Consider the following 9,275-nt stretch of genomic DNA (forward strand, 5'->3'; position numbering starts at 1 on the left):
CTAGGTAGATCAAAACAAGGCAGTCTACCCACCAAATAGATTCATTTCAAAAAGCAAAAGGGTGGGAAAGTGAAAAATTTTAGGTGCACAGAACTTCTAATCCAGAAAAATGGAAAAAAAAAAAACCCCACGATTTTCAGGGATTCCTGAGCATTTTTTTAAAAAGGAACATACTCGATGATTTGGGTTATTCTGAAAACATCAGGTTACAATTCAGACGTTTCTGAAAATGTGATCCTTTCGTCTATTGCCAGGTTTACATATTCACATGGTCAGAATGAAAATTGATCTTCCTCTACGCACCTTTTAATAAAATTTGACAGATACATCGGGTGGAAAGAGATTCACAAAACTAAAAGCCTCACAGAAAATACTATTATCTAATGTAAATGCAGACACCAACATGCAAGGAAGGGCAGTGCATTAAACCCTGCAGGGCCCTTTTAAAGAGTGTCTAGGTACAATAACACAGTCACTGTAAACCAGCCAGAGAAATATGAACTAGAAGAAATCAATTTGTTACCTATTACTGCAGGTCTGCTTCCTACAATGTTTCCAGCAGTTAACCCAGTCTATTTCAAATGACTCAATGAGGTATCGCTCCTGTCTCTGGCGATCCGGTCCCATTCTTCATGGAGGTTTAATCCCATTCGTGGTTTAGTTTCTCTGCCTCGGAATTGCTCTAGTCCTCCTGCATTCTTGGAGTAAACTGATCACTCATCTACTGACTGGTATTTACAGCTTTAATTTCCTCACAATTTCTACCCTGGAACGCTCACTTTTCCCTATAACTCGCTAGTTAAAAATTCAGAATTTCAGGTATTCTTCCCGCCTCCAACTTTCTAGCTGCATAGTCGTTTTGATTCATTAGTCAACGCAACAGTCTGTGTTTATGGGTTTATCAACCTGTGTGAAAGCATCTCATCCATGGGAACGTCAAAATTACTGTTACCGTGTTAACAATTTAGGCATAGCGCAATAACCTTGAATTCTCTAACTGAAAATATTTTCAGCAGACAGGATACATTTTCAGTGGGTAGACAGGATATATTATTCCAGTTACAAAATGTTATCATATAGCGGCAGATAAGATTAAAGGTGTTAGAAAGATTGATCGAAAAAGGCCGCAGTTTCTCAAAAATACCCTAGAGAGGAAAAGTAAAGATTTGCATTTTCATCAGGTTTTAAATGTATATGTTCCACGAATGCATACAAGGCCCAGAATTCTGTACTCCATTGATACTGACATTGAATTCTTCAAATAATGCCATTTGATCTATTTATCACCTTTGATATTTTCAATAGTGATCTGGGAACAAAGGTTATGGCCCTCATCTCTGTGAGTGGAGAATTTTTTTTTTAAAAAAGAACCCCCCCAAAAAAGAGAGAGACTACATCATGAATGTATGGTCCATTAGCCCAAAGATTCTGGCAGAAAACCACAGCTAGAGTCTTCTACCCACTTCATGAATGGTTCAAATTATTATTTGAATTAAACCCATACCTGTGTTTGTAAATGCATCATGAAGCAAAACACACTGTAGCTGTGTGGGAGGAATGAGATGAATATGCTATTAATACTACACTTGCCCTACTTAAAAAATTTTCATTAAAAAAAGACATAAATTCAGCTATCACTAAGCTTTTGTTAAATTGAGGTGGTAAAGCTGAGCCTCTAGTTGAGGCTCCATCTAGTCAGAAACTGCCAAAGGCTTTTTTGGGTGGTTTTTTTTTTGGTTTTTTTAATCATACTGGAAATCATTTCTTCCATTGCAACTGCTAACGATCCACAATTCATGCTAGAATTCTAAACAGCACAAGGGAAGAAGTGTCTTGTGAAACTTCATACAGGGAACAAAGTTGATTTCCGTGTCTAAAAGTTGCTATAGTTACTTCCAAAAAGAACTAATCAGGCTTTCATAAACGATTTTAATCTTGGAAAATGGTTTAAAATCTGTCAGAAGGAGTGCACAAAATATTAATTTTTTTGTGGATTCAAGAAGTAATAGTGCGAGCAAAGAATTCAAGCATTGCTGAAATATCATTGTAATAATAAATAGTATTTATTAAGTGTTTACTGGATGCCCAGCATCGGGAAAGGGCATGCTGGTGGGAAGCAGACCCAGACCTGGCCCCTGAAGAGGTTCACAATTTTAGACTGCTATGCCTAGACTCCAGGCTCCTAATTCCTTTCCTCCTGCAGGGAGTCAATACCCTACACCCTTCATCACATTGCTAATAAAATGATAATGGCATTCAGGGGGCCCCTGCCATTCCCTGCTGCATTTTAGCTCAACGCTTCCGAAACCGTTGTTGTACCTTCCTAAGCTCTTCCCATCCCCACCAAGAACTGAAAAGCCTAACATCACAAAAAAAAGGCCAAATCTGCTTCATTTTGGGCTCACACGGCAAGATATTTCTGCTTCACTCACTAAGCAAGGCAAATAAAATCTACTCTGGGCGATACTCTGTGACAGTGATCAGGTCCAATACCACAAATAGGAACACACCCTAACATCACAGAAAAAGGACAAATCTGCTTCATTTCGGGCTCACACGGCAAGATATTTTTGCTTCACTCACTAAACAAGGCAAATAAAATCTACCCTGGGCGATACTTTGTGACAGTGAACAAGTCCAATTCCACAAATAGGAACACGCCCTGGAATGGTTACCGACCTGGGAAAGTCCAATTGCCCAAATATTAGCGTCCTTGCACTAATGTTAAAGGTTAAATAGAGGTTAAAGGTAAATAATGTTCATGTTAAAGGTGTGACTACGGCAGAACTGTGTGCTACAGTCAGGTGGAGGGGGGGAGAAGCCGCTGCAGGTTGCAACCGAGGCAAAAATGGGGGCAGATTTCACCCTAAATGTTTCCTGTAAAAGAGAGGTGGGTCCAGTACGGTGCTCTGCACAGGGCAGGCGCTCAATAAATACGACTGGATGAGTGGACACCCAATTCCCCTGAAGGCCAGACCGATGAACCCAGGGCATTCAGCTGCAAAACAGGTTCTCATCACACCGCACTACAATTCACAAAGCAAACACACACATCCCCTGTATATATGTATATATGTTTGTACATATTTTTTACTCTATTTATTTTATTTGTACATATCTATTCTATTTATTTTATTTTGTTAGTATGTTTGGTTTTGTTCTCTGTCTCCCCCTTTTAGACTGTGAGCCCACTGTTGGGTAGGGACTGTCTCTATATGTTGCCAATTTGTACTTCCCAAGCGCTTAGTACAGTGCTCTGCACATAGTAAGCGCTCAATAAATACGATTGATGATGATGCTCCCCACGCCCTACAACTGGCCGCAAACCAGAGCGCTCTGCACAATGTCCACGTCATTCCTTCGTTCATATTTGCTGAGCGCTTACGGGAGGGGGGGGACACTGTAGTAAGCGCCTGGGAGGGGACAATACCGCAGTTTTATCGTCCCCCGGGGGGACAAGCTCGACCTCCTCCCGACCCTTCGATCGATCGGATCGATCGATTGATCCGATTTTGCAATGCCAAGGTGACCGGAGCAGGTGGCAGATGGTCTGGGCCTCACTGGGCGGTCAGCTGATAGTCCAAACGGGCCGGGCATACTAACTTAAAAATAAAAAAGGCCCACACGTGGGGGTGGGGGGAAGGATCAGTGCGACCTAAGCGCTCAGTACAGTGCTCTGCACAGGGTCGGAGCTCAATAAACGCGACTGAATGAATGAAAACGTGTCCGAGGAGGGGCCCTTTGGTCCGGGAGAGAGCAAGGGGGCAGTGGGTTCTGATTTAAATGCTGTGTGCAGAGCTCTGTGTGCACACGCATGTATATCTGCACACATGTTCATTCATTCGTATTTACTGAGCGCTTGCTGTGTGCAGGGCACTGGACTAAGCGCTTGGGATGGTCAGTTCAGCAATACAGAGAGACAATCCCTGCCTACCTCCAGGCTTAAAGACTAGATACATACACACACATATATGTATAAATATATATATATATATATAAAATAATGGTATTGGTTAAGCACTATGTGCCAAGCACTGTCCTAAGCGCTCTCTCTATATATCCATATATATGATAATAATGACAGCATTTGGCACACACACACATATATAAATATATATAATGGTATTTGCTAAGTGCTATATGCCAAGCACTGTCCTAAGCGCTCTCTCTCTATATTCATATACATATAACAATGATGATGGCATTCTGTACATACATATGTAGCTATATAATGGTATTTGCTAAGCGCTCTCTATATCCATATATATAATAATAATGACGGCATTTGGTACACACACACATATATAAAATATATACTGGTATTTGTTAAGCACTATGTGCCAAGCACTGTCCTAAGTGCTCTCTATATATTCATATACATATAATAATGATGGCATTTTGTACAAACATATATAGATATATAATGGTATTTGCTAAGCCCTCTCTCTATCATCCATATATATGATAATAATAATGATGGCATTTGGTACACACATATATATATGTATATATATATATATATGTATATGTATATATATATATATAATGGTATTTGTTAAGCGCTATGTGCCAAGCAATGTCCAAAGCACTCTCTCTCTCTCTCTCTATATATATATAAATGATGATGACATTTTGTACACACATATATAAATATAGACATAATGGTGTTTAAGTGCTATGTCCCAACACTATCCTAAGCGCTCTCTCTCTATATCCATATATATGATAATAATAATGACGGCATTTGGTACACACACATATAAATATATATATAATGGTATTTGTTAAGCACTATGTGCCAAGCACTGTCCAAAGCACTCTCTCTCTATAGTCATATATATAATAATGATGATGGCATTTTGTACACACATATACATAGATATATAATGGTATTTGTTAAGCGCTATGTGCCAACACTGTCCTAAGCGCTCTATATACATCCATATATAATAATAATAATAATGACGATGGCATCTGTTAAGCCCTTATTATGTGCCAAGCACTGTTCTAAGCACCGGGGGGGGGGGGGTATAAGGTGATCCCCCTTGGGGCTCCCAGTCTTCATCCCCATTTTGCAGAGGAGGTCACTGAGGCCCAGAGAAGTGAAGTGACTCGCCTAAAGCCACCCAGCTGATGGGTGGATTCGAACCCACGACCTCGGACTCCCAAGAGAGCGCGATGGGGAGGGAGAACCCCAAAGGTTGGCTTCTTGTACCCCACGGGGAGGGCACCCAGCCCGGCTTGCCTCGCCCTCCCCCCGCGGTAGCCCGGAGTCTGCGGTCGGTAGCCCGCTCCCCCGCCCCCCCCCCTCCCCCCCGCTTAGAGCACTGTACTGAGCGCTTGGGAAGGACAAGTTGGCAACATATAGAGACGGTCCCTCCCCAACAACGGGCTCACAGTCTAGGAGACTGTCATGCATTCATTCACCGGCATGTACTGGGCGCCTTCCGGGAGAAAGGCACTGTACTGAGCGCTTGGGAAGGACAAGCTAGCGCTTAGAACAGTGCTTTGCACATAGTAAGCGCTTAACAAATGCCATTATATAGAGACGGTCCCTCCCCAACAGCGGGCTCGCAGCCTAGGAGACTGTCATGCATTCATCCACCGGCATGTAGTGGGCGCCTGCCGGGAGAAGGGCAGTGTACTAAGCGCTTGGGAAGGACGAGTTGGCAACATATAGAGACGGTCCATCCCCAACAGCGGGCTCACAGCCTAGGAGACCGTCATGTATTCATTCACCGGCACATACTGGGCGCCTTCCAGGGGCAGGGCACTGTACTGAGCGCTTGGGCAGGACAAGTTGGCAACATATAGAGACAATCCCTCCCCAACAGCGGGCTCACAGCCTAGGAGACCGTCACGCATTCATTGGCACGTAGTGGGCGCCTGCCAGGACCAGGGCACTGTACTGAGCGCTTGGCAAGTACAAGCTGGCAACATATAGAGACGGTCCTTCCCCAACAGCGCGCTCACAGGCTAGGACACTGTCATACACTCATTCACCGGCACATACTGAGCGCCTGCCGGGAGAACACTATACTGAGCGCTTGGGAAGGACAAGTTGGCAACATATAGAGACGGTCCGTACCCCACTGCGGGCTCGCAGTCTAGGAGACCGTCAGGCATTCACTGGCACGTAGTGGGCGCCTGCCAGGAGTAGGGCACCGTACTAAGCGCTTAGGAAGGACAAACTGGCAACATATAGGGACAGTCCCTCCCCAACAGCGGGCTCACAGCCTAGAAGACTGTCATGCATTCGTTCACCGGCACGTACTGGGCGCCTTCCGGGGGCAGGGTAGGACACTGTACTGAGCGCTTGGGAAGGACAAGTTGGCAACACATAGAGACGGTCCCTCCCCAACAGCGGGCTCACAGCCTAGGAGACCGTCATGCATTCATTCACCGGCATGTAGTGGGCGCCTTCCAGGGACAGGGCACCGTACTGAGCGCTTGGGAAGGGCAAACCGGCAACATAGAGAGACGGTCCCTCCCCAACAGCGGGGTCGCAGCCTAGGAGACTGTCATGCATTCATTCACCGGCACGTAGTGGGCGCCTTCCAGGGGCAGGGCACTGAACTGAGCGGTTGGGAAGGTCAAACTGGCAACATATAGAGACGGTCCCTCCCCAACAGTGGGGTGGCAGCCTAGGAGACTGTCATGCATTCATTCACCGGCACATACTGGGCACCTTCCAGGGGCAGGGCACTGTACTGAGCGCTTGGGAAGGGCAAACCGGCAACATCTAGAGACGGTCCCTCCCCAACAGTGGGCTCACAGCCTAGGAGACTATCATGCATTCATTCACCGGCACATACTGGGCACCTTCCAGGAACAGGGCACTGTACTGAGCGCTTGGGCAGGACAAGCCGGCAACATAGAGAGACGGTCCCTCCCCAACAGCGGGGTGGCAGCCTAGGAGACCGTCCTGCATTCATTCACCGGCACGTAGTGGGCGCCTACCGGGATCATACTAAGCGCTTGGGCAGGACAAGGTGGCAACATCTAGAGACGGTCCCTCCCCAACAGCGGGCTCGCAGCCTAGGAGACTGTCATGAATTCATTCACCGGCATGTAGTGGGCGCCTTCCGGGGGCAGGTCACTGTACTGAGCGCTTGGGCAGGACAAGCCGGCAACATCTAGAGACGGTCCGTCCCCAAGAGCGGGGTGGCAGCCTAGGAGCCCGTCCTGCATTCATTCACCGGCACGTAGTGGGCGCCTACCGGGATCATACTAAGCGCTTGGGAAGGACAAGTTGGCAACATATAGAGACGGTCCCTCCCCAACAGTGGGGTGGCAGCCTAGGAGACTATCATGCATTCATTCACCGGCACATACTGGGCACCTTCCAGGGGCAGGGCACTGTACTGAGCGCTTGGGAGGGACAAACCGGCAACATCTAGAAACGGTCCCTCCCCAACCGCGGGATCACAGCCTAGGAGACTGTCATGTATTCATTCACCGGCATGTAGTGGGCGCCTTCCAGGGACAGGACACTGTACTGAGCGCTTGGGAAGGACAAACCGGCAACATCTAGAGACGGTCCCTCCCCAACAGCGGGGTGGCAGCCTAGGAGACCGTCCTGCATTCATTCACCGGCACGTAGTGGGCGCCTACCGGGATCATACTAAGCGCTTGGGAAGGATAAGGTGGCAACATCTAGAGACGGTCCCTCCCCAACAGCGGGCTCACAATCTAGGAGACCGTCCTGCATTCATTCACCGGCACGTACTGGGCGCCTTCCAGGGACAGGGGCACCGTACTGAGCGCTTGGGCAGGCCAAGCCGGCAACATCTAGAGACGGCCCCTCCCCAACAGCGGGGTGGCAGCCTAGGAGACTGTCATCCATTCATTCACCGGCACATACTGGGCACCTTCCAGGAACAGGGCACTGTACTGAGCGGTTGGGCAGGACAAGCCGGCAACATAGAGAGACGGTCCCTACCCAACAGCGAGGTGGCAGCCTAGGAGACGGTCATGCATTCATTCACCGGCACATACTGGGCGTCTTCCAGGGGCAGGGCACCGTACTGAGCGCTTGGGAAGGCCAAGCCGGCAACATCTAGAGACGGCCCCTCCCCAACGGCGGGGTGGCAGCCTAGGAGACCGTCATGCATTCATTCACCGACACATACTGAGCACCTTCCAGGGACAGGACACTGTACTGAGCGCTTGGGAAGGACAAACCGGCAACATCTAGAGACGGTCCCTCCCCAACAGCGGGGTGGCAGCCTAGGAGACCGTCCTGCATTCATTCACCGGCACGTAGTGGGCGCCTACCGGGATCATACTAAGCGCTTGGGAAGGACAAGGTGGCAACATAGAGAGACGGTCCCTCCCCAACAGCGGGTTCGCCGCCTAGGAGACCGTCCTGCATTCATTCACCGGCACGTACTGGGCGCCTTCCAGGGACAGGGGCACCGTACTGAGCGCTTGGGCAGGGCAAGCCGGCAACACAGAGAGACGGTCCCTCCCCAAGAGCGGGGTGGCAGCCCAGGAGCCCGTCCTGCATTCATTCAGCGGCACGTATCGTGCGGCTGGCGGCCGGGGGCAGTGTACTGAGCGGTTGGGAGGGGATGGGGATGGGGGGGGGGGTGATGCAGCCGCTGCAAGGGGGTCGGTCGGTGCCCTGGCCCCCCGCACTCACCCGGGCCGCGGCGCTCGCCGTCGGGGGAGGGGAGGGGAGGGGAGGGGGCGGGCAGGGCCGGGCACAGGGCGGCGCGCCCTTCTCCCTCCTCCTCCTTCTCCTCCTTCCTTCTCCTTCTTCCTTCTCCCTTCTGCTCCTTCGTTGTGGTCCAGCGGTCCTCTCCGTCCTTCCCTCCCGGCTCCTCCGACGGGCACCGACGGGCAGCGCGGGAGCGGGCCGGCCGGGGCGAGCTCCCGCCCCCGCGAGAGAGCGCGCGCGCGCGCCCCCCGCACCCCACGCGTGCACCCGCGCCGCGCGCGCGCGCCCCCGGCCCCGGCCCCGCTCCCGCTCCGAGCGCCCTCGCCGGGCTCGGTCACGTGCCGCGGCGCGCGCACGCGAGGTCGGCGGGGGCGGGGGGGGCGCGCCCGCCCCGCCCTTCGGCTCTCCCATTGGCCGGGAGGCGCTGACGTAGGTGTTTCCATGACGTCAGGGGAGGCGGGGGCGCGCCTGCGCGCGGGGACGAGACTCCTCCCGGCCTGAGGGGACGGGGCAGAGAGAGGTCGATCGATCGATCATCATCAATAATCCTCCCCCTCCCCTCGGGACCGGCCTGAGGGGACGCGAGGAAAGGAGAGAGAGAGGTCGATATCGA

The 9,275-nt window shown here is 50.3% G+C and overlaps 1 protein-coding gene across 4 annotated transcripts in view; it reads right to left on the reverse strand.

Annotated features, from left to right (window-relative positions):
- ATP2B1 (ATPase plasma membrane Ca2+ transporting 1) overlaps positions 1-8,686 on the reverse strand; it is a 105,332-nt gene extending 96,646 nt beyond the window's left edge. For 3 of the 4 annotated variants that reach the window (XM_038756026.1, XM_038756024.1, XM_038756027.1), the window contains exon 1: positions 8,645-8,686. The gene's annotated coding sequence lies outside the window, so the exon portion shown is untranslated. Of the gene's footprint in view, positions 1-523; positions 713-8,644 lie in introns of those variants that run through there. The other variant, XM_038756025.1, reaches the window with a different exon arrangement.
- Between the last annotated feature and the right edge of the window lie 589 nt (positions 8,687-9,275).

This window comes from Tachyglossus aculeatus, chromosome 14, assembly GCF_015852505.1.
Source record: "Tachyglossus aculeatus isolate mTacAcu1 chromosome 14, mTacAcu1.pri, whole genome shotgun sequence".
NCBI lineage: Eukaryota > Metazoa > Chordata > Mammalia > Monotremata > Tachyglossidae > Tachyglossus > Tachyglossus aculeatus.